We start from the raw sequence: 26,612 nt of genomic DNA, 5'->3' as shown, positions 1-26,612 counted from the left end.
ACCAGAAAAAAGTTAAATTCCTATTTTAATCCATCCATTATACCTGCTGAATCCGTCGGTCGGGTCGCGGGGGGGGGGGGGGGGGGGGGGGGGGGGGGGCATTGTCCATCTGACACCAGAACAAACAGACAGACTGAATGACATCTTCTACAGATAGAGTGTTTGGGACAACAGGAGTAAGTCCTGGTAACAGACAGTAACATCAGGCTCTGTTGAGCTGGCATGATTCAGTATTTCTTTTTGTGCTCCGTTCCGCTAAGACCCTTTCAAACTGGCTGACAGCGCTGTGATGTTTGGACCACGTGACAGCCCTATCGGCGACTTCAAAGCGTGTCGCAACTCTGTAACTCTATAGCTCTGGGTGATGCCTGTGGCGTGATGACGTCAGCGATGACGTATATGTGTCCCCTTTCCTTGCACTTGAGAAATTCGTATTCGTAACTTTTGAATGTGTAACTTTTGCATTCGTAACTTTCCAACTCGTAACTTTTCAATTTGTATTCTGACAAATATTACAACACAACCCAGCAAAAACACAGATGGACTCATTTTTAGAGATCACAAATATTTTTGTTTAATGCTCAACTACAACCAAAGACGCACACATTTCCCAAATATGCACGGATTACTTGCACAGATGGACAAATCTTTTTGGCCCATTGCTTACACCATACCCTACATGTGGGCTTTTGTTTCCTTGTCGTGATCATTTCTGTTCAACTTATCCAGATTCAACTTGTGTCTCTAAGGCGATACTGCTGCCCAGATGACTGCTGGTCTGCAAAGAGGCGGCAAAAGTGACAACGCAGATGTCTTTTTAACCAGAAGCACTTGAAGAAGCTGCTCCAAAAAAGGCACTGAATACGCTTGGTTCTCATTGTTAACAATTTGAAAAAGATGGAGGTGCACATGTAATGATCAAAAGCAAAAGCTTTGGAGTTCTGATATGTTACGATTGTTACGATGTCAGAGATCCGAATGTCAGTTTCTGGTCAGTCTTACCTGCTGGGCACAGTTAAAGTACAAAGTCATGCTGTTGTAATAGATAAAGTCAGTGGTTTAGCATTGTCTTGCTGAAATATGCAAAGCCTTCCCAGAATATATTTCTGCATAGATGGTGCCCAGGGTTGGGGAGTAACGGATTACATGTAACGGCGTTACGGTAAAAGGATACAAAATAAAAGTAACTGTAATCCGTTACAGTACAAGCAAAAACGATGTACTCAGATTACAGTTACATTCAGTGAGAATGGGGGTTACTTAACAGGATTACAATTTGTGCGAGGTTGCAGTGACAGAAGTACAGAGCGGCAGGGTCGGACTGGGGAAAAAAATCGGCCCTGGCAATTTTCCCCGGGACCAGCCCCCCCTCAGTATTAATTAGTATCTCCAATCTAATTAAATAAAAATAAAAAAACGAGCACAGACCGCTCATACAGTCAATGGCATGTACCCATAGAATACACACTCACACACACATCACACAACCTGACTATCGACTGCTAACAACCATGATCAGTAACCTACACAAACCCAGACACATAATGGCTCGGCGGCCAGCAATCGGATAAACCAATGAAGTGAATCAATCCTGTGAAAGAATGAAAACAAGTGAATGAAACCTGCAGTCACCCATTATGAAGTTAACTCTGCCAGCCCCATAATCTTGCCCCTGCTCAGCCAACTCCTTGACGTCGGGTATGGTTGGTAACGTTACTGCGGCTAGCATTAGCAACGAGGCTGCTAGGCTTGCTAAATCGGTAAGCATTACGCATCAAGGCTACTGAAGAAGAAAGCTAGTCTTTTTAGCTACGTTATATTATTATCTTTCTTCTCGGCTATAAGTTAACCTAGCTGGCCCTAACCTGACGGGCTAGCTGTCAAATCACCTGTTTTCACCGGAAGTACTGGCGCACACACAAAAGCAAGGGTGTGCAAAGAAAAATAAAATGTGATGTAAAAGTCTTACTTTGCTTATTTATTACTAAAGTAGAGCACTTCATTGTCATTGCACATGTATTAATGAAATGCAGTTTGGCATCTTATAAAGTGTAACGTGTGCAGAATGTATAGCATGCAGTATTAAGAGATAAAATGCAGTTATTTACAGCTAGTGTAAGGAAAGATGGTTAATAGACATGTGCAGAATAGATCAATTACCTAGGGAAATGCATGTATGTGCAGAGAATGTATAATGTAGTTATGGCAGTACAATGAAAAGAAAAATAGCATGGTATAAATAAATGTGATAAATACAGATGGAATCATACAGATAATATACAGATTATCCTATACCACAAATAGGTAAAAGTAATCCAAAAGTAATCCAAAAGTAATTAGTTACATTACTTTTTTTAAGTAATCCAAAAAGTTACACTACAATTACATTTTAAACAAGGTAACTTGTAACTGTAACGGATTACATTTTTAAAGTAACTTACCCAACACTGATGGTGCCTATCTAGATGTGCAAGCTGTCCATTCCAGAGGCTCTAATGGACCCCCATACCATCAGATATGCTTTTTTTCTGCCATCAAATACAAGATGAGTTCATATTCAATACGAGCACATTGCAACATCCCCTAAGCTGCATATTCAAACAAGGTATTTCAGAGAACTTTTAATACAAAAATGATGTGCTAGATCCTATTCATGGATTCAATCCTAAAAAGCTGTCAATTTTTTTTTTTTTTTTCCCTGACAGCGACAGTATGTTCCGACATATGGAATAAAATAGATTCCCTTGCTGATAACCTTTATTGCATCAGCAAACAAACAAAAAAAAAAATTTGAACCTCAAATATTCCGATTTCAAGGAGGACAAAACTTACAATATGAGCAAATAAGTCAATAAACTGCTTTGAAAAGAGCAGCAGAGAATCAATATTTACCATTAAGTCGTGCATGATAGGTTAAAATGATCATTTTCTCATCTGATAATACAGAAAAATGAAAATACAAGAATCTTAAAGCTGCAGCTAATGTGAGGACATTAATTGAAGAATGTCCGCCTAAAATACAGACCTTAAGAAATATGCAGATTATTCAATTCTGCTGCAAAACATCTCAAGAAAGTTATATGTGTAACTTAAATCAAGTAGTGGAACTTTCCCTATAATATTAAACTTTAAGAAAGCTGGATTTATGCAGATAATCAGAGCAAAACTCATGGAAGACAGGTGGCTGCGCTTCATCATTAGGATTAATTACATAGTACTAATTTGATTATGCTTTGAAGGGAGATGAAGCAGGACCTGCAGTGTGCACTATAAGACAGGATAAATGGACTTCAGCCTGAAGCCAGCTCTGAATACAGCTGGACACATGGGGGACAAACACACCACCGCTGCCTTTGTGTCAGTTTAACCCCCGAGCGGCAAAATGGGGACATTTTTCAGTGCAACTCATGTGTCTCTGAGGTACTGTGTTGTTTTTGTCAACATGTACAGGTCATCCAAAGGCAGAACATTCGGGAGCATCCGGGGCTCTGACTCAAAAACTCGGACGGGCAGAGAACGGTCGCTCATTCGCTGCGACGTAACTGGGATGACACCGATGACGGTTGTGGTTATGGAGTCTAGGGACAAGCGCGACAAAAACATAGGCGGCTATTTGAGCCTTACCACTATGTGAAAGCTTCTCCAGGCTGCCGTGCACTCTGACATCAGAGGCCGAGTCCTGCAGGCCGTCAGGGAGGAGTGTGCGACTGCTGCTGCTGAAGGGGTCTGAAAGCAGGATCCAAGCCAGGGGGTCAAGGGGTTAGCTATATGTCCCAGAAGCAAACTGTAACCTACTTTCACCCCCGTACACACACACGAACACCGAACTCAGCAGTTAGACAACCTACCACTGAGTTCACTCTTGACGTACTGTCTGATTTGCAAAGTCAAAAGGCCACAAGAGAGAAGAGGTAGTTGAACAAACTTTGGGGCATCTGCAGAAGTGCCTCAGAGCTTACCAGAGAGCCGGTGATTTCAGTGTGGGTGGCTCGAATCCGTCAGCCCTGCAGCATCACTATGATTTACACAACCACTCCTGCAGGTCACATCTGACATAAAGATGATTTTTACTTGCTGTTTGTAAACTAACTTCGTAAAGTTAATTTCACATTTTAGCATTATTTTAGCACACATACAAAGAGGGAGAAGGCTAAATGAAGAACTTAAAATCAAAGCTGAGTAATCATAATTTTTTTTCCACTGATTTTGTCCTAATAAAAGTGTTGAGATGCTGTAATGAACAATTTTTCACAGTAAAGTGCTCATCTTTATTCCGTTGTGTCAGGTCATGGGTTCGCTTATTTGTGAGCGTCTTTTGCTGTCTGAAAGTGGTAAATTACAGCTCTGTCTGTTTTTTTTTTGTTTTGTTTTTCTTAACCTTAGCCAAGTAACTTTCAATGCCTAAAACACCAGCAAAACTGCATGAAAGACCCAAGGGCTAGAGTTGGGTAACGTAACTTTTAAAAGTAACCGATTCGATTAAAGGATACCTACCATTAAAAGTAATTAGTTGTTTTACAACGTAACTAGCTGGGAAAAGTAATAATGTAAGAATGATGTTGCGATGCAAAACATGACCACCCCTTTGAAGTTCCTTCGGCACGTATAATTTGTCAAACAATTACAGTGAAACTTAAAAATAACACTACACCTACAACAGCAGATGCAATATTTGCTTTATAGTGCATTATTAATGGCTACAATGTAGCAGTTAGCTTGTATAAGACAAAGTCTGGTTCTAAAACTGCATTTGTGTTACTTTTGAGTCCATAAGTACAAAGAATGAAGATAAATAGATGAATAGACACTAATCAATGATTCAGTTTTTGTGCTAGTCTGACATTTTGGTTTGAGACTGGGTTCATTTTCTTGAGATTATTCTGAATTTTAGGGGTTTTCTTTTTTCTTTGTTGTGATATCTGAATGTTTGCTGCTTTGAGCAGATTTTATGAAATGTGCTTATTTCATGAAGTTCAGCTGTGAACTTCAGCTTTTAGATCTGTGCATTTTTGTTGGTGTTTCATCTGAATAACGGTTTTCACTTGCTTGGTGTAGTTTTTTGTCATTCTTCTTCCTAAAATTTAATTTTTGTAATTTTTCTTTTTTTGCCTGAAATCTTACATTTTCTTTTTCATCTTTACGTGTTACAACTTTTTTGGTTTGTTTTGCAGTTATGTTTTATCTCTTTGTCTGTGTGTTTCTGTTGCTTTATGGCACTGATCTCCACTCAATGACTCAACGCCAGTTTCAAGTTCAACTCTGAGGCGCGTCGGAGATCTTATCGGTTTTGAAGTCCACAACAGCCGCTTCTCTGTTTACCTTGAAGCGATTTTTCCCCACAACAAAACAAAGTGACAAAATTGTCCTCGAGATCAGGCACGAGAAAGAAGAAAAGCTGAACCTGCAGGAGGCAGAGCTGGTTTGTTTTAGTGGACAGGGAGGATCAGAGTAGCATCAGTGACCCCATTAAGGTCGATTCTCTTGGAGATGTCCTTCAGACTCGATGGTGCTATCTCTCTTGAGCTTTCAGGATCTAAAAATAAATATAAATAAATATTTCAGCACTGATTACAATGAAAAAGGAAATAATGAGAACTAGATGAGCTAATGTATTGTTAATTTGAATGAGATTGACCTTGATATTATTATGAAAAAATTATTATTTAACTTTGAGCTTTTTCCACATTAATAAAATGTCAATAAAGTAACTGCATTTTAAGTGCAAGTGTTTTCTTTGACTATTTAGCTTCATTTAACCAAAGAAACACATTTTGCAAGAATCTGAATTTGAAAATTTTTCCATGAATGTCACATCTTTGATACACGCAGTCTTATAAATGAAACCGTGAACACTTTTCTCCACGCTTTTTTTTTTTTTTTTTTTACTTGAAATTAAATTGGAAAAGGTCAAAGGTCAAATCTGAGTAATGGTTCTGCTTTAGAACCTTTGATATCTGAGATGTCACAGCCCGTGTCACAGCACCCTTAATGTGTGAGTTCTGGATGAAGCAGTGACGTTATTTAAACTCAAAGTTTAAATCAGTGCCAAAACTGACAGAATAATCAATTCAATCTCACAGACAAAGAACACAGAGTTAATCTTACGCTTCAATTGTTAATATTCTCAAAGGAAGATGCCATTTTTTACTCTGGGGTTCCTTGCAGGAGCCTTGGTCACTAAGGCTGTGAGGAAACTCCTAAAACCATACTTTCCAGAGGAGGAAACCAAAATAGATGGAGACAGCGAAATCTCTGCAGGACCTGCGGAATCTTCTTTGGAAAAAAATCCTGCAGATGATCAAATTCACACAAAAGAAAAACAAAGTCCTCCAGATATGGTGGGAATAATTGCCAGATTTTAGCACAGATTCTGAGAACGATACAGATTTTAGCACAGATTCAGACACCACAACAGGTCCAGTTGTCAATCCAGACATGCGGTTATGCAAGTTCTCCAACTAATTTAATAACTGTTGGATGAATGCAACACTACAGGGTGTTCTAAATCTGAACATTGTAAAGACGAAACTCAGTCGGAGCCCCACAGAGGTTTCAAGACTTTTTCCAGCAACCCCACAATTTGGAGACCTATTTTTAAGAGCCCTTCACAACCCAGGGACATTTTTCTCTCCTAAAGAGATCTTCCCGGTTTTGGATGAGTTAAGTAATGTGATTTTGGGGAGCCAAATGACATCGCAGATTTTTTTGTGCGTTTCATTCACTTGTTGAATGAATGTGGAGTTCTGTCAAGGCTTAGAGTAAAAAAAGTAACCAGATGTAACCAGTGTCGCTCCACTGAAAGCAACATCACAAGCCTGGGTAATGTCTATTTCCTGCCAGCTGCAGGTAACAACGACACCACCGCTTCTCTTTTTGCCAACGCAGTGAGGGATGACCACTACAAGGATCAGTGCAACGCATGCAACTCCGAACTAATGAAGGAAAACCTTTTCCATCTCCCCTGATCTGATAACTCTATCTGCCACGGACAGCTTACCCAAAAAACTTAAGAGTGCCTGTGACACCAAGTGAAGACATCAGTATTCCTGACGAGAGAGAAGAAATAACGTACCGCCTGGCCTCGGTCACTTGCTACAAAAACTTGAGCTTGTATGTTGACCACTTTCATACATACGTGCTGAATGAAAACCAGACAATTAGGGCTGAGGATGAGTGGATATCAGACGAAGACGGGAAAGCTGACATTTACAAAAGTGGAATCGTCTACTTTTATGAAAAGTGCACATAAACACGTCGTCAAGACAGGACCCCAAAAAACAAGTATAAGAACCAAGTCACTGAAGAATTTCCCAGATGCAACAGATCAATAGTGATTCAAATTAGATAAATAACATCAATAAAATTTAAAAACCAGATTTCTGTCAAAGTATATTTCTTGTTATCTACTCTAATTTTATTCTAAAGCCAGTGAATTTGTGGTTATTGCTATATTTTTGTGCGTGTGATCTTTTAAATCTATGACATACTGAGAAGTTAGGGTACTGTACGTAAGTCCTCTCGTCCATAAGACGCAACAGGTTGGGAGTAAGAGGCCATTAAGGAATTTATTCATTAGGTTTACAGACACTGTCCCTCTATGCAACCCACAAGACAATAAAAACGTTAAAAACCTCATGAAGAATCAATCAGGTTATGAAATGCAAGCCATGTAAACAAAAACACGGTCCTTTTATAATTAAAGGACAGGGCGGCTGTAGCTCAGGAGGAAGAGCAGTCGCCCACCAATCGGAAGGTCGGTGGTTCGACCCTCGGCTTCCCGGGGCTACATGTTGAAGTGTCTTTGGGCAAGACACTGAACCCCACGTTGCCTACCTTGTAAGTCGCTTTGGATAAAAGCGTCTGCAAAATGACCGTAATGTAAATCGAGCTGATGGGTGAAGCACAGGAATATTGCTGACACGACTTTATTTTTTAAATTTTTAATTTTTTATAGCCGTGTAAACTTTACTGAGGGTAAAGCAGTTTGAGGGTCTGCTGCACAGATTCCAGAGCTGTCCTTTCAAATGCTGTGAAAAAACAAACAAACAAACTGTGTTGCAGCTGGTTATTAGAAAGGAAAAACATGAAGGAGGAAAGCGTAAACAGCACTGTGAATAATTCATTTTTGACCACAATTAGTTGGATTCTTCTGAAGTCTAATGAACCCTAAAGGTCTGTCTGCTGATGTGACTGCATCAATTCAGACATGTTGAAATTGGTTCATATATATTGTGGTCAGTATAAGGTGCCATAAAGTCAGTAAAGGATTACTTACTGTCACACTAAAAAAAATTTTAATTTCTTACTGGGAGGTGACATCTGGCTGCTATTTGTTGTATTGTACACCAGCGTACAGATGCTTTTACTGTGATATGTTCAGCTCATTTTTCAACTGTCCAATCTTTTCATGGATTTGCATCGGCGATGCGGATTACTCGTTATATAGATGCATAAAGACACGGGGCAACACGAGGCCTGGTTTCAAAGCTGGACATTGTTTTATTCATGTAGCTTGAGGATGCAGACAGAAGCCTGCTGGAAGCTCTCTGGCGTGGCGGGAAGTCGAGCGAGGAGAGATAAGGGTTGTATAGAGCAGCAGGAGAACATCAGTCGGGGGAGAAATAGTTGAACAGTAACTGCAGGATGCACCGCCGGAGACAAATATTTCATCAGAAAAGTTCCCAGATAGAAGCTGGAGCAAACTCTTGTGGACGCACCCCGCCCTCAGTGAGTCTCCGCCTCGCCTTCACACTGGTAAATCTGTGTTTTACTCTGCTGTGATTGTAAACTCACCGTCTTGAATGAATCATTGTTGTTTCTGAAAAGCAAATCTGTTGCTCAGCATATTGACAATGCAGAGAGACTGGAGGATAAATAAAGAGACACAGGGAGGAAATGAAGGCCGCCGCCCAATCATGACGCCTGCTTAAGACCTCTGAGTGCTACTTTACTGTTGCAGTGTTTTGACTGAAATCTTAATGCAATGCGGATTAAAAGGATTACAACATAATCTTGAATAATCCAAAGTGCCACGGACGGTGGAGCGCTTGTAATAACGGCGTAAAACCCGTCCGGTGGTCTGACAACATTGTCAGTCACAGCGAGGATTAAATATTTGCGGGAAAAACTTTTGACTAATGCCCACAAACCATCGCCGGTGGAGAAAAGCATGGGGGCCAGAAGGCAATTTAGTCATTTAAGAGACATATAGCACCTCGGTAAGTGCTGGCCAGCCCGCTGCCAAGACAAAGCCCAGGCAGACAAGGGGGAGATGGGGCTTTTTAAGCAGATTTACTCCTCCAATTTTTGTTTTTGATCAATGCTCAGGCAGGTTCATTACACATGTAAAGCAGAGGGGGAGGTTTGAGGAATGAAAATGTTCTCGCAACCACGAATCAATTCTTATTAGGTTTACCCAAATGCCATCAACATGTCCATTAGCTTTTCCATTAATTTATTTTTTCTCCTCAGGAGCAGCCTGTATATTTTAAGGATTATGTAAAGCATCACCAGAAATGATCTTTTGAGCTAAATAACCCACATTCATCGATGTGAACCTGCCTTTAATTACAGGCCTTCACTCAATAACAGCAACGCTACAATCTCTTTGCGAGGCGTATTAGTGCGATCTGATGCCGACCTTGCCTCCACGCTCCCTGAAATTCATGCCGCTTGATAGAAGTCGTATTGATGCTAAACTCCCCTCAAACAAGCCCTTAATTTTACCAAATGAGTACAAATTGAGTGCACAAGCAGAAGCTTTTAGAAACAGAGGCGGCATTAAGTGCGCAGGAATTTGTGTCAGAGAAGAGGAAGCGGAGACGCCGAGACGGTGACAGGGAAAAAAAAGGAGACCGGACAACAAAAAGACTCGTACATCGTCTAACTGCACCATCCCTGTGTGAGTCCAGAAGGAAGCAAATTGTAGCTGCTGACGAAGAGGAGCAGGAGTGGGTCCTGCAGTTGTGTAAAAGCATGGATGAAAATGACTCTTTGTTGCTCTGATGAACATTTTAACTTGTTTTCTGCTTGGTTAAAAATCTTTTTTGTACGTTTGTGTCCTATGTTACATCTCTCCGGATCATCTTGTGGCCCATTTTTTTTTTTTTAAACATTGTTTTGCATGCTTTTTGTAGTCACAATGTAACAATGGGTCTTTGGTGTCTCAATTTGACCACTTTGCTTCTCTTATCGGTTATTTTAAATCTCTACTTCATCATTTTAGCTCTTTTCTGTCATTTTTGGATCCCATTTGTCGCTCTTTGTGATCACTTTTGATCTTTTTATAAATCTAATGTCGGATGTTTGTGGCCAAATAGTATCCCTTGTGTTTTTTTGCTATTTTTGTCTCTTCTGGGCAATTTTAAATCTTACATTGTCTTTTCCTGAGGCATGCATTACTGAGTGTAAGCTCAGGAGCCCTAAGGAGCCAGGGAGGGCCCAAAGTTGGCTCATTTAATGATCTTTGTGCGATGAAAGTAGAGCAGGCTGTATTTAAAACCATGTAGGCAGGTAATTGTTCCTTTCAATTCAGGTTTGCTGCTTTCCACATTCACTCTGTCACTTTATGATGTCAGAACAAATCCAAAGCATTAAATCACCAATATCATAACTTAAACGCCGGAGTGTCGGCCTGCTAAGATAGATAAAAATGTTTTCACTCACAGCTGATTTTGTGCTTTGAAAAGCTGAAACGTTTGAAATTCAAAGCTGCCGTCAGTCGCCTTCACATTTTGGCCTCTCCAGTGTTTAGGCGGGACGTTTCACAGTCCGTGTCCGTGAGGACGGAGTCTACAACTCAACGTGCCGCTACCCGGCCGCTCATGGCCAAGACACTTGACCCGGGACTGTTGTGTGTCCAGCAGCAGACGACTGGCCGGCTTCCAGTATGAATAAACTATGGGATGAAGATAATAATGAGCCTTCTCTACTCTCAGATGATTGAATTCTCTTAAAGAAGTCAATCTGTATCCACTGAAAACCAACTTTGCTTAATGTTTCCTGGTGTTCGCTCATACTGTTGTTCGAAGAAACATATTCAACAAATACTGACGGGAAACCGTGACGTTCTGTAACAAAATGTGGGTAGAACGGGTTTTTGTGGGTCAGCAGGTGCGATGGCTTTACGCAGCTGAAACACTGCTGCACGTCACAACATTTTGTTGTCTGCGGAGAGGTTCCATGAGCGGTCAAATTAATTTAGTAGTAGTTAGCTCATCTACTGTAGTAAAACCTGTGAGAAAACACTAAGGATCTGTACAAGCATTTCGTCACTCCAGATGTTTTGATGTGTTTGCACCAATCGCCCAACTGCAAATCCAAATTCCCCTTTTGTTGACATGGCAACAGGACACACCAACAGGAAATTGCCGCTGCCAACCTTATAAACATTTTTTTTTTTTTTTTTTTTTTCCCCCCACTCATAAATTTACAGTTACTCTCCCACTGTATTAAATAACAGAGGTGTCAGAATGTAGAAGGAGTTCACTGCTACATAATCCAACACAACCACCTGCCAACGGATCTCTTGTTGTTGGGCCAGCGTTTGGAATAAAGTGGTTGGAGTGAGCCGCTTTGCCTGCACATCTGTTGGTGCTGTCAGTAAAGCGACCATGCGAGGCGAGGTTGGATAGCATATGACAGCAAACGCTTTTTTAATGGTCACAAAAAGTGGTGAGGCCGATAAAATGTCAAGTATTACCACGTGTACCCTGCGTATACAAGTTAGCTGTCATTGTAAAGCTTGTGTTCTAGTTTAGTTTTGGATTTCAATGTTGAACCCTGCTGTGTGGATGTCATTTAACTTTATCTTTTATTTTCCTGAACAGAGAATGTAAAGATGTAGTTACCAGCCTGAAATACTCCAAAGTAAAAGCCAAACAAAGTTTGATGTTTGCAATATGTGAATTTCATTATTTCTAGAAAATATGTAAATACAATATATACGCACGAGGAAAGTCTAGTTGCTGCAAACCAATTTAAAACTGGCTATTTAAAATCCAACAAAAATACCATAATCACTTTAACCCGTCCACAATCCAAAAGTTCTTTGTATGCAGGTCCTCCCTTCTGCAGTACAACGAAAGCAGAGCGGCCTTAAAGTCAGCGCCTCATTAAAACGAACACTTACAACGCTCATGATGCACGTTTTACGCCTCATGCACACAAAGTTTATTTTCCACATCCCTCAAACAGGGTTAAAGCTATGGATGTCGACTTTACGATCCCAAATCACAACGTGAACCATTAAAAGTGTTTGTGAGAGTTGCACACAAACACATTTAAGATGTGTAGCACCTTAAAGGGGACCTTTAGGGTTAGTTAGACGGCTTCTAAGTGTAGAAATAAAACTTTTAACCAATTTTAAACACAAATAATGTAAGAAAAGCGGACGCGTATCAAGCGTTAACTGCAGTTTTACTGCTAAAACCACAACTTTAGAAACATTTGAAATATGGGTCTATATAATGCTTAGTGTAATAATCCTCCCATATAAAATGTTGGCTCACATATGTCTCCTCTGAGTCCATCTCCCTCCCGTGTCATCTCACCCACAGTGCTGCCACCCAGTGCAGACAGCCATCAACAGCAGCCAGCTTCACTCTGCCATACAAACAGATAACTCCCAGGACATGTGTTTTAGTTAGCACCACCAAGACTGTTTGAGAAGCAGCCACTCACACCAGCTCATCATTTCTTTGAGTAAAAAAAAAAAAAAAAAAAAAAAAAAAAAAGAGGAAGGAAGGAAGAAAAAGAAAAAAGCTGCCAGGCAGCACAGATAGTTTATTTTTTCTGCCTATAAGCCATAATGAGGTTGTGCCCCAGGGAATCAGTCGAGCGGAATGTTATTAATGCCTCAAAGAAAAAGAAAAATCCAAGGCACCTTTTGCGGCCGTGGCATAAAGGCAGGAAAAGACTGTCAAACAATTAAAGTGAAGTGAATTCCCTGAGATGGAAGGGGGGAAAGAAGTAAAGCAAGTGGACAGGAACGTGAGGACGAGGGGAAGAGAAAAGCTTCCTCCAGGATGCGGAGGAGAAACGATGAGCGGGGTAAAAAGTGTCATCTGACCTGTGTGTTTTTCAGCTTGAGCGCACGAGTTTAGATCAAAGGGGGCGAGGGATCATTACTGTACATTCAACTGTCTCTAATCAGCTGGCTGTAATGTCTGACTCATGACACCAACTGTCTCCCACTGGGAGGGATGTTTCCTGTGCTGTTAACTGAACCGTGATCAAGGGAGCCAACAACAGGTGAACGAGTATTTATCCCCTGTACTGTTACCATTTAATGGCAGCAGCAATATTTCAACATTTACATGACCGACCATTTTAATTATTGGGTACGTTTCCATCCAATTTATGCATAAAACTACTTTGCTGGAAATCCGTGGCATGTCACAGCTTTCTCTTTTTTCTCCTGCCTGCCTCTTCACTGTTGACTGTCTAATGAGGGCAAAAACACCTCCTTCTCTGGGCTTTTTTTTTTTTCCCTCCAAAGTCGAAGAAACTTTTGCAGCTACTTCTCAGCAACCCTATTAATTATGCTAATGCTGCATGTCTGCGTGCCTCCATATTTACCGCCGAAGCAGATGCGTTAGTGTCGTTGTAGCGTTTCCTACATTAAACAAAAGAAGAAACCAAAGATGCCGACGTTGTGGTCGATCAGCATTTGAAGACTCAAGTTTAAAATTTGAAGAAAAAAAACAAAAACAGTAAATATTCTGAAAGTGCTTTTGAATGAGTCCTGAAGCAGTTATTTTTTTGGGCACAACTCTTCATAATAGTTTTCAAAGTTTCCAACTATGTGATGAGGACAGTTGGCCCTCTTTCACTTTAAAGGTTTTACGTGTGTACATTTTTTAAATATGTAACACAAAATCTTATAAAATCTTAAATGTTAAAATGTTCATTGTGAAACTGCACATTAGCGCACGCCACAGACGGATCGGGCAGGTGATGTCTTGCTCAGCAGCATGTCGGCAGCAATGAAGACCAAGGGCACATTTAATTTGTCCTTCAGTGAATCACTGGCAGCTGAAATCCAATTTTCTCTCCTCAGCCCCTGCAGACCTTGTTAGTACCACCGAGCAACAATACAGAGGTGTGTGGCACATTTTCATCTCCATTCAAAGAAGCCCACATGACTCATTTAATTTGCGCAGTTACATCCTCCCGTCCCCGTGCTCCACAGGCTCCAGTCCAGCCTCCATTGTTTGCTCCTGATGTGTCAGGGCGGAAGACGCCGTCACTGTGAAAGCCTGGCGCCCAGGCAGGTCGAGACCCCGCGAGCGCTGCACCTCATTGTTTGCCCTCACCTTTGTGTCTTTGTGTCTTCACGGACTGTTGCGCTGCCAGGTTGCTCAGATGTGACTGGCTCCAGCTTGTCAGGGGAAACGTCCCTCAACAAATGGAGTTCCCACAGGAAGTGGAGAGAAGGAAAAAAGGATGCAGGGGAAGCATATCAAACAAGGAGAGGTGAGTTGCTGTGACACTTCCAGCAGCAGGCTCAGCTGCAGCTGGTGGCTTTAAAGTCTCTCACACGTCGCTTTTTTTCATGTTGGATTTGATGCGATGTACGTGTGTGTGTGTGTGTGTGTGTGTGGGCATGTGCTATCCTGCTGTTTCTCAGGGTTCAGGAACATATTGCTCATCTGGTACATTCTCTCAGAGCAGAGATTCTCCAGCTCTTTTGTACCTGGAACGACTGCTTCCCTGTGTGTTCCTGTTCCAGTTTGTTTCATTTATCGTTACAGGAATAGTCAGAATGACCTTCAGTCCAAGAAAAGTTAGGATGCCGTGTCAAATATCAATAAAAACAGATTGCAATGATTTGGAAATCTCATAAAACAATATTTTGTGTTTATTTTATTTGTTCATGTATTTGATGGCAGCAACATATTTTGGAATAGGGCCATGTTTGTCTGAATATCTCAGAACGGAGACCAGTGGCTGGACCTTTGGGAGAGAAACGTTGTGACATTCTTGTCTATTAAAGAATTCTCACTCGATTTGTCTGTCCACGGAACAGTTTCCAACTTTGACTCAGAACAATTTAAGCGAGGTTTTGGCTCAGAGAAGGTGGCAAATCTTTTCTTCTTTGCATGATAGAGCTTCAACTTGTCACTCTGGATGACACGGTGAACTGCGTTCACGGACAGTGATATCTGGAAGTGTTCCTGATCCATGCAGTGATTTCCACGACAGAATCATGTTTGTTTTCATTGCAAATTCGCCCGAGGGCCTGAAGATCACGGCCCCCCGATTTTGATTATCGGCCGTGTCCCTGTACCCAGAGATGTTTCCATAGATACTGAATCGTTTGACGATAACATGTACTGAAGATTATAGAATAGTCTTTGCAGTTTTACTTTGAAGAACATTTTTCTGAAATTCCTTCACCATTTGGAGGTGTAGGTTTTAGCAGATAGCCGAACCATTGCCCTTTCTCTATTTTAGAGCGCTGCATTTGAATAAAGCTCCAAATCTGAAGCTTGAGTTTCAAAACTTAATCACATTTTAACTACTGATTTTATCTGATTCTATCTTATTTCTTTCTTTTTTGTTTAAAATTTAAATCATGCTTTTTATTTCTACTGTTTGCCTTGCCTTGCCTTGCCTTGCCTTTTAAGTGGTTCTGCCTCTCTAAGGTGCTCTTTTGTACCAAATCATGTTACTGGACAGTTGCAAATTTACCTAATATGTTTATCTAGCTGTGATCTACCAGTCTTTTGTGTTGCCCCCCCAAACCTTTTTGAGAAAAAAGAAGAAGACACACTAATACATATAAGCTCCCGGTTCTTTTTCAGGTTGTTAAAGGCTATGGATTGTACACAGTTCATTTCAGGAAATGCCAGAAGATGCAAATTATAGAAAAAAATTTAACATGTGTAAAAAAAGAAAAACTGACTATGCCATGAGCTCCTCGAAGCAAATGCAGAGCATTCCAAAAATTAAACAGCTGATGTCGATCGCTGCTGAAGACAGCAAAGTTATTTCAGGCAGAAGTTTCCTCAGTTTGAAATTTAACAATAAAAAGGTAGTTATCATGTCAAGCTGAAGTCGAGTCCTACTCATGGAATTGCTGGGGAGGCTAAATAAAGTCCCGGATCTTCAGAAGATTCAAAACTCCGAAGAGTTGATGCACTGCTGTTTTGTGAAGCTACATGGTCACCCAAAAAAAAAAAAAAAAAAACAACAACTGCATACATCCAAAAGTGTCCTAATGCACATCAAAATGGAGCATTGAGGAAACAAGCCCCGCAGAACCTTTTGTCCAAAATAAGGAAAGGCGCATTTACATGCAGAATTGAATTAAACCTAGCTTTTCCCACTGTTAAGCATGGCGGTGGATCGATCATGCTGTGGAAAAATGCACCGTTGGTGGGAAGAATGGGTGGAATGGCAGCAATTTCTCGAAGCAAACGTCAGACTGCAAACTGAAAGTTTTGTTCATGCCTTCACGGTATCCTGAACTAAACTTAAAATAAATGAATCTCTCTTAAGAGAACAGAATATGAAAGAACAACCAAAGTTTCTCACAGAACTAAAAGCATTTTGTGGGAAGAACAAACAAAAACACCAAAAACAAGAAGTCAAAGACTCTAAATCAGATGTGGGTCAATGCTAAAGTCAAAGAAATTACGGGTGGCTCAAGCTCTTTGGTCTGTCCTGGATTCCAGATATTGGAAACTAGGGTCGTTCCTGGTTAGAATTCAACTGTAAATACCCAGAATGTTTATTCCACATAGGAAGAATTTAATCAGAGGTATCTGTGATGCATTTCCATTCTGGCTATTTAATGTTGAAATAGCATGCTACAGTTGCCTCATCTCCATGTAAAAGACAGTCAGATGGTGGGATCTACTAAAGTCAAGTTTACAGCAGCAAACTAGGCCAAAAACACTCATTACACTTTTCCACTCAAGTCAATTTCGTCCTGAGTGTTCTTGTTTTCAGAATCCGTACTGGGGCCTTGCTCGTCACACCCATCAGCTCTGATATGCTGACAATCCCCTCATTAATTTGAGGGGTGCAGCCGGGTTTGAAACAAGAAGCCTTCAGCCATTTCCCTAATGGTCTGCGAGCCGGCTGACCGGGGCGGAGCTGGGATGGTGTTAGAGTTCCTTTTAGTGAGAGCTGAGCAGCCATGATGGCTAACCACCACACCAGAGGCCCCTTTGTTTCCCCTCTCTTCTCACCCCAGCACTTCACAAAACAGCAAAGACTGTCACAGTCCGACATCAGGGTTCAGTGGCCTGTCAACATTTACCAGCAGATAAAGACAGAGAGGGGGAAATTCTCAGCCCTGGAGAGCGCGCTGCGCCGTCCGCCAACTGTGTGTTTGAGAAGTGTGGGTAAGAAGATACAGAGCGAGTACTTATGTGTCTTTTTTCAGTGACAGCAGCCAAACAGGAAACACTCATGCGGGGAAGAAGACAGCGTGAGTATATTAGAGAAACCCCCACCCCTGCACTGCCTGTGAACCAGCCCGTCGGTGAAAAGTGACTATGGAAAGCTCTGACAAATAGGACTCGATTGCGCCTCCCCTGGGCCACGACTGCATCTCGCTCCTCAGCCTGTGGTGCCCGTTCAGGGGGGAAGGAGGGCTATCACAAGCTTCGCCAGCTTAGATGTGCTTGCAGAAAAGAAGCGAAGAAAGATTTGGGATCTTGGCTGCATGGCGCCCATCGAGGACGCCCCGACTAATAAACAACTGGGGGATTCGACAGCACAAAACAAGCGGCTGCTTTTTGAAACAGTCAGGATGTGAGGGCGCAGCATTGAGGGGGATTTTCATTTCTTTTCCAGCTAATGATCCACCTACAAGAATACAGAGTTTTACACTTTCAGTGTTTGCTGGGAAATTTGTTTGCTAATTGGGCCACAGATGGCACAAGGCTCGGCAAAGTTTCTCTGAAGTTTGTCAAGCAAAATACAAATATCTGCTTCAAACAGCCCTTCACTCCACCGCCTTGCTGCGAAGGGTCAAAGAAGAATTCAAGGGAACCGGTCATAATTAGGTTGTTAAGGTAGAGCTACATATATATATATTCAAATGTCATTGATGACCAGAAGGGAGATTCACCTCAGAAGCCAGAAGTAATATGAAGGGATAAAAAGGCTGTAATATTGTTTCTTTGCGATTTATCTCATGTAAAAGCAAACAATCTTTGTGCTCCCACATAGAGATGTCTGCGGCGAGGGATCTGCTCACAGGTACAGGCCTTCAAAATGTCTGTTCTGTAAATGTGACAACTTTGGTTCATGAGCAAAATTGAATAAAGATAAAATTCCAAATTAATGGGCTGGACCACGCAGCAGACACATAATGGCCTAATATGGGCTACTTTTGGTGCTCATGGCTCAGTAAAGACAAGGCAGGTCACGAGCTGGGTCTAAACTTGGGTTATGTGCTGTATCGGCCAGATGTGATACAAATGTCATAAGCCGACTCAGATATGGCCGACAGGTGCTGTGAGGGCCAGGCCAGGTCTGCCGTGTCTGCTGTCACATTTATGTCCAAATGTGACATAAAAAAATTGGGCTGATGTGGGCCATTTTTGGGGCAAAACAGAAATTGCTGTCTGGGAATGATCACAAAATGAACACACAGAAGCTGGAATTCTATTTTTTTTTTTTAGATCTGCTGAAAAAACATTTTGATGGAGAACCCAGTTTAGAAGCATCAACGTACTTGAGACTATTTACTGGAGTTATACGGGGGTATTGTTAAATGGACTGCATTTATATTGCTCTTTTCCGGTCTTGTTGACCACTTAAAGCCACATCTATCCATTCATACTCACTGCAGCAGTTTTTCTGTATCACACGCACACTAACACACATATGAAAGCATTGGAGGAAAAGTGAGGCTCATTTTGTGCCCACGGACACTTTGACATGTGGACTGAGGAAAACTGGGGATGAGATCACCGGCCTGGCTTCTCGGAATTCAACTTCTGCTTCCTTCTCAGTCTACACTATTTGTTGTGCAAGTGACAGATTTATATGTACGTGGACATTTTCTGAGATGCATTTTTAGTTGCAATTAACACCATCCCGATGCATTTTTAAAATAAGAATAAAAAAAACCCAGAAGAAATAAAATTTTTAGCAGCTTATCAAACCAGCAAAATGTCCCGAACTGAACAAAAGAAGCAAGATATGTCTGGATGGCGGCTTTAATAATAGAGCGACCTTTACATTTTGCATTAGAGACGGCTCAAACACTTCTAATAATTCAACTTTTTAAAGTGACAAACACGAAACTAAATTGGTCCTCTCAAACATCTGTCTTCTGAATCAAAGTTAACTTTTTAACGTCACATGTGCTCAAACCACTTGTTCACTTGCACTGCCCACAATGCACAACACGTCTTATGAGATATGCAACCCCTGCATGTTTATTTCACTTGGCTTTCAGTACGTGTGAGCCTGATTGCGGCTGAATATTCTCCATCCAGTGCCATGGGAGTGAAATGTGGCTTTTGTCTTAATTTACCATTAAAATGCACTGTAAAGAAAGGATGGACGGAGGAGTGGACGGACGAAGCAATAACGGTAGCTGGTAAGACATGAGTCGAAGTACAATAAACAGTGCCCCAACCTGCTTTTAGGCTGTATTCGTTTCATAAAACTTACTGATTGAGACATTGATCAAATCTGTTGGATGTAATGTTCGTATGTGCAAACTTGACTTCAGAGTTTCATGCTGGTGGTGAAAGGAGAGAAAGGCAAATAAATGTTTTTGTAGGTGGAGAATGAAAGATGGCAAATGGAGGCTTTAAAAAACAAACAAACACATCACCTCAGAATCAGTTGCTTGTTAATGAGAATCTAGCTCAGATTGTTTCCTGAAATGTCATCTGTCGTCACAGTGAAACTCCTCACACACTTACAGTACACGGAAGAGGCATGTGAGACGCAGGTCACGTGATCCAACTCGTCTTCCCCATCATCTTCTGGTTCCCACATATGTGTCACCTGTCGGTGCGATTATGGTTGTCTGCGGGCGGGGCGATCCGTCCTGACTGCGGAAGACAAAAAGGCATCAGTCTTTGGGGATTTGCCGCAGTGTCACGGTCGTTTCGATGTCTCCGAGCTGACGTGACTGAAGCCTGGTTCTGCACCCTCCAGCCAGAAGAAGACAAAGAGTATCAAATATACAGGTTGATCCCACAGATGGTGAAGCCACAAGCCAGGACTCAGCACAATACATCTCAGCAGGGCTGATACACCAGGCTTCCCAATTCCACCACATCACTGCAGACGCCTCTTGTGACTTACAAGAAGAAACACAGTTGAAAGGAAACATTGAACCACCGACAGATGACTCGACGGTGCCCGTTATCTTGACAAATGTCGAAGTCTTGGATATATTAGGAACTGAACAGTAGTCGTTGATGTGGATAGAACTACTTGGACAATGCAAAACTCCTCATTTGGGTGTCGTTTTATGAAAATAAAGATTAGATATTTTACAATACCCTGTTTAAATAAGAGAGCACAAGCAATACCAAAAAAAAAAAAAAAAAGACCATATTCATATGAACTAAATATTTCTCTGTATTTTCTAAAATTTACAGTTGAAAGGGTTCATTTTTAAGTTCAAAAGATGATCATTGTGCCTTATATCCCGCTTTTTGATTTGAATACGATTCAGCCTGCACTGTTAAAGCTATGGTAGGTAATCCTAGAGAGCTAGCAAGAGAGCTAGCAAGATTCGAAAGTGTCCACTCCTCTAAGCTCCACCCCCCCCTCCCCATTCCGTCAGTGCTTCATCCAAAGCCGGTGGAACCGCATGCGCACATGGAGCAGGGAGCCGGCAGAGGGGGGCGTAGGCAGAAAGCAGAGGCATCTGATTGGTTTTTTGTAGGCGACCAATCCGAGATCAGCGGGACGCTGATCTCGGATTGGTCAGCTTTTTCTCAGTCCTGCAGCTGCCACAGAGGTCTGATTATTTTCGTCCCTTTTTCTAAATACATCTTGTATAGATTTCTCTCAGGATAGACGGACCATTTCACCCAGTATTACAAAATGTGTTTCTGAACAGGATTACCTACCATGTCTTTAAGCGAGAAGCTCCAGAAAATACAGGCGGATGCCTTCACGACCGCCTTGATTGTCGATTACCTGAGAAACGGACCACAGATTGTGAGACTGAAGAGTGTCTGAGAAGGTGGTCAGCAGCACAGGAGCGCTACATGGGACTGGACTCTCACTGTTACTCTCAGCTCTGTACATCTCAGACTTCCAGTATAACTAATCGCTTTGTCATCTCCGGAAATATATGATAGATTTTTTTTTTTCTTTTTAAATGTCTGCCCCTTCCTTCAATGGTTTCTACAGAGGACTTTGCAGATGGCTCTGTGAAATAAACCATCTGGATAGTCAGGTTACCACAAGATTAGCTCTCTGAGGCTTTGGAGAAGATTTTCCCCTCTGAAATACTCAGCAGAAAGAACAGTTTAAAGTAAAAATAAACTGCCGTCCCCTAAAACTACAAACAAGGACCAATCTGAGTGCAGTTTGAGCCCGTCTGCCACATTGACCGTACTGTCTGCAACATAATATACAGTTTGCAGTGCGAGTGCGTCCTCCCCAGCCGCTGTCTAAGCAGCTCAGTCAGCTGAACTCTGCTGGAATGTGATGGAGGAACCAGGTTGGGTTTCACGAGCAGGTGTCTGTTGTTTTTCTCCCTCGTGTTTCTCACACTGTTTCACCACCTGTTCTCATTTCAACTCCTTCCCAGTTTTTTTTTTTTTTCCTTTCCCCTGAAAGGCTTCGGATAGCACTGTAGGGTGTGCATACATTTATCTGTGAATATTACTGTATGACATGAAACTGTATGAAATGTTTAGAAAGTTGTTTTATAATCAAAATTTCACACTCCAAAATGCCATTTCGTGTTTTTTTTTTTTTTAAGTATTGAGCTAACCAGTTCAAATCTGCAGTCTTTGATGTAAAATGTAATAAAGAAATATGCTGAAAGCTGTTGTAGCTTAATTTTTGAATTAGATAGGAAATTATGGAGCTTTCCGACACATCAAGTGACTTAGGGACACAGATTTTTGAGCATGGCCTTCTCTTAAAAAAAAAAAAAAAAAAAAAAAAAAAAAAAAAAAAAAAACCCAGAAAATTCTTTCTGTGCCAAATATGACCAGAGCCTCACTAACAACCTGGGGTGGGCGGGAGAAAATATCAATCGAGTTGGTGTCTATTTCTCTCTAATATTTCTTGTCTTCCACTGCCATGTGTTCAAGCATTCGCTCGTTTACGGGAGCCATCCTTCCAATCGTAGTTTTCTTTCCTCTTCCAAAACCTTCAATAAAATTGAACTGCCAGTCCCTTTGAAAAGTTGCACCTTTTCAGCCTTCTTTTGGTGTTGTTCGATTTTCAGGGTCACTGCTGAAAGATCCACAAACTCTTTCAACTCAAAGGAAGTTTTCTGTCAGTAGGTAACACTTTTCTCTCTAAACTGCTTAACCTGTGTTCTGATATGTCATTGCTTTCATACATTCAGTCCCTTTGGTTCCAGAAGAGATGCCCCACAGCATGATAGGACCTCCAACATGTTTTTACTGGGCTTCGTTTTCTTGCCTATGGGTAAACTGATTCGCAACTCTGTGCATAGAACATTATCTGTCTCCCCGTTGTGCTATCCTCTTCGGCTTTGGCTCATGGAGACCTAAGTAGTTCAGTGTGCGACATTCAGTCCAGGCTTAAACTGGACTGAATCGACCACCAGTCGAAATTTCTATTTCTATTATCTGGAAAGGTAGTCCCTGTTAGATGACTCAAACTTCTTTATGACATTCCGCACTATTGAGGGAGACTTTTAAAGATTTTGACGCTCTGAAATAGCTCTCTTGTTTTCGCCGTCACAGATCAGAATATGACAACAATCGCTCCTATTTTAGTCTGTAAAACCATCATTAATCGCTTAATCTAGGGTGCCTGTTCTGAAAGCCAAGCACAAGTGAGTCCTATTTGCATTTTAACCTTTTTTTTTTTTTTTAGGCACCATTCCAATTAATTTTATGATATGGAATCCTCTTCATGTTCTTAAAAAACATTGGGTAATTCAATTCATGTGCAACGGATTCTGACAAGCACTGTATGATACTCGAAGAATTGCCTCGAAGAACCCACAAATAAAATAACTCATCCTCATTGTTGGGATAATTGTCAAAAACATCTTCTACTATCTTAAGCCGCATCAACAACGAAGGACGTCAGAGGTACAGTGTTTTGGGTTATGACAAAAGATGATGGGTTGGTAGAGAGAGGTAGAGAATCTGGGAAGTGGAAAGAAAAAACAAAGAATTTGTGATTGTTGGCATGTCGGGCAGTGTTCCCCTTCTTTGCCCCGACACAGTTTTCCATGTTACACTTGTCAATGTATTTGTTCATGCAACTCGGCCGCCGGTCCCTGTGTGGGCTGCGCGCCGGTGCCTCCTTCTCCTGCTCACGTCTCTTTTTAAAAAAGCAGAGGCTCTTGCTTGAATGCTCTCAGTGTCCATGCCCAGTGCCCTAATCCAGGCCCTGCTCTTCCTCTAAGCGGGGAGTTGACTTAATCCCTCTCATTTAGGCAGCTGCACTGCCCGGGAACTACTGGTGGAAAAAAAAAAAGTTACAACTCTGTGACAGACACTTTCAGCTGTTGTGACGGCACCTCCCTGATTCAGCTGCCTTAACATGCATCCCCAACTCTGGGCCCGGTATTTTAATGTGGCTGTGAATAATGCATGCAGAGCGGCGGGGATGGAAAGCAAAGAGTGTTGTATGCGTGGCTGGGATGAGAGCTATGAGACTGAAGTTAGCGTGAAGCAGGGGAAGCTGTAAAACAAAAACTGGCATCTTTTTGCTGAACGAGCCTATAACCAGGAGCAAATATGCTGTGAATGTGATCGGTCATTCCAAAAGACAGCACCAGATGAAGATGATGTAAGTGGTGAAAATTCAGACATCCACTGTGACGTGATTGATTGCCAGATTCTAACTCACAATAATGCACTGAAAACATTTTGATGATTACACAACCTAATAATTATTCCTCTGGATAACCATCTACATTAAGGCTAAACCAGGGTTGCATATGCAATATACCAAAAATAAGTATTTTTTTTAAATTTATTTATTTATTCATTTTTTAAAAAAGGCTGGACAAGAGAACAATGGAAATATTTGACTTTGTAGGTGACCTAATTGGTAATTACGCCTATTTTGTTAATTTTTTTTCCTAATGAGCCTCCAAAAAAATTGAACACAAGGTGGATCTGTGCATCGCATATCTTGAACAATAAGCACAAGAAGTTTGGTTTTCATGAGTGAAACCTGAAGCGATTTCTCAACCTCGTCTCGTGGTAAATTGTGAAATAGGCATGAAAATCGAAGTTGCTTTATTTGTGTAGATACACAGGAACTGTTCATTTTTCTTCCGTGACACATGAAGGCCTCCGCGTCTTTGTCAGGAAACACTGAGCAAGTCGTTTTTCATGCAGGAGGCAACTAAAGATGTGACAAGAGAGTGTTTAAAATGAAAGTGCACAGAAGAACGGGTTGGACAGGTGATGAAAGGATCATGAAGCTACGCATTATGACTGTTGGACTGAATACACATGGACACGATGCATGGTGGTCAGACTTTCGGAATCTAGCACTGCTACTTGAAAAGTTAAGCAATAAAACAAAGGACATGGAATTAAATTTATCAATCCAAAACATCACCCCATTCAAAGTAAAATGAATACTTATGCCCAAAAAGTACACGTGAGAATTCTTCCCTAAAACGTGTCAACACTCCTTTTGTGACAGTTTAAGATAATCATCTAAAACTGCACTCTATATGGAACGTTTTTTTTTGTCAATTTAGATTAAAACATTAACAGAAAAAAATCGTGCCCCACAACACAAAATAATCAAGTTCCACCAAGCCTGTTTCATAAGCCTGATCACAACTACAGCATCCCCTTCTTCATTTTAATATTCCTAAGTTCAAAAGTTTGACCAACTTTATTTAAGTGAGTGCCTTGAGGCATTGCCATCATGGATTAAACAACAAAGTCAATCATCACTACTTAAATATGGATGCACTTTGGTCATGCAAGTGAAAAACCTGGAGAGAGAGTGGCAGCAAAAAAGATGGGGTCAAAAATAAATTAAAAAAAACAAAACAAACTAAATGTAAATAAACTTGTGCTGAAATGAACTGATTTGGCCACCAGTGGTGTCAGCAAATTGTACTTCACAGTATGCCCAACAATAATCAGACTTTTTAAATGATCATTACAGAAGATGAAACCTTGAGATCATGTCAAAAATACACATTTAGAGCAATCGAATAACGGTATCAAATCAACAAAGACAACTAAATTGCTTATAATGATCATTTTCATGAAATTTTAGGTTGGGATTAAATTTCATGATAATGATAAGCAATTTAGTGTCACCGCCAGCGATGTACAAACTTTCGAACAGTGGAATCTGAGATTTTACTATGTTGCACATCTGCCAAAAATGAGCCATAAATGATAAAATAGAGCAGAAAAAGAATGAACATATGTACGTGTGTATATATTACCAACAGCTAAACCAAACATGCCGATACTACTCTGACAGTACTAGATATATATTCTTTTTTTAAATCATTTTCTCTCTGCTCTGTCAGTGTGTGTGTGATCTAACTAAACACTTCGGTTTGGCCTGCCCGGGACTCCATACTGGTTGAATTTATGATAAAACTTCAGGTTGATGACAGCTGTAGATTTATATCTCTGACCCCTATGAGAGGTCATGAATTCTCCAAGGATTCACCGTAGTGTAAACCCCATTTGTTAGTGAGATGATTTAAGACATGACTCCACACATATTCACAACTCTAGTCATAACATTAAGCCACGGTTGCTGCTCTTTCAGGTTTAGTGGAAAAGAACAGACTCAGCCGGAGTTTCATATTATCGAACTGTATATCTACGGTTGTCAACCACTCATAGACGGTGTGAAGTGTATTCTTTCTTGCTGTACTTCTCATGCAAGCAGAACTTGTAAACTTTTCTTTTTTTCCCCCCTCTTCTGTAAAACAGCTTCACACCTCTGCACAATTTCTCATTAAAGTGGTCAAGCGGGGTCAGCAAACACAATTTACAGATCCTGCAAACACCCAAGCTACTTATGAGGGAAATTCTGAGTCTCACAAAACATTTAGCTCGCTGCCTCTGGCACTGCCAGCCTGGTGAACAATTGCAACGGGCTGTGATTAGAACGCAGGACGGATACAGTAATAAGCCCTTGAACCTTGTCAAGAGAGAGGCCAAATCAGAAGACAAATAAATAGGAAATTGCTCCCTGCGAGGCTTCTCACTGTCACCTCATGCTTGTTACCTTGAGTGCTAAAAAGGTATTTATCTGCCTCCCTCCTCGCTGTTTAAGCAGGCATCAGTGTTGCTTTCTGGGATTTAATTGCGCTTTGGCCTCAGGAGTTCACTTGTGGAGGTGCAGGTGCGCCGTCCAGGAAAAATAATTGAACAAACAGTCATTATGTGCGCTCCCACACCACTGATTAGACACAGAGCAACTCCAGTCTTTTGTGCTGTTTATCTTCCCTCCAGTCC

Source organism: Odontesthes bonariensis, chromosome 11 (assembly GCF_027942865.1).
Source record: "Odontesthes bonariensis isolate fOdoBon6 chromosome 11, fOdoBon6.hap1, whole genome shotgun sequence".
Taxonomy (NCBI): Eukaryota; Metazoa; Chordata; class Actinopteri; order Atheriniformes; family Atherinopsidae; genus Odontesthes; species Odontesthes bonariensis.
The sequence above is the reverse complement of the archived record's forward strand: the minus strand, read 5'-3'. Positions refer to the sequence as shown.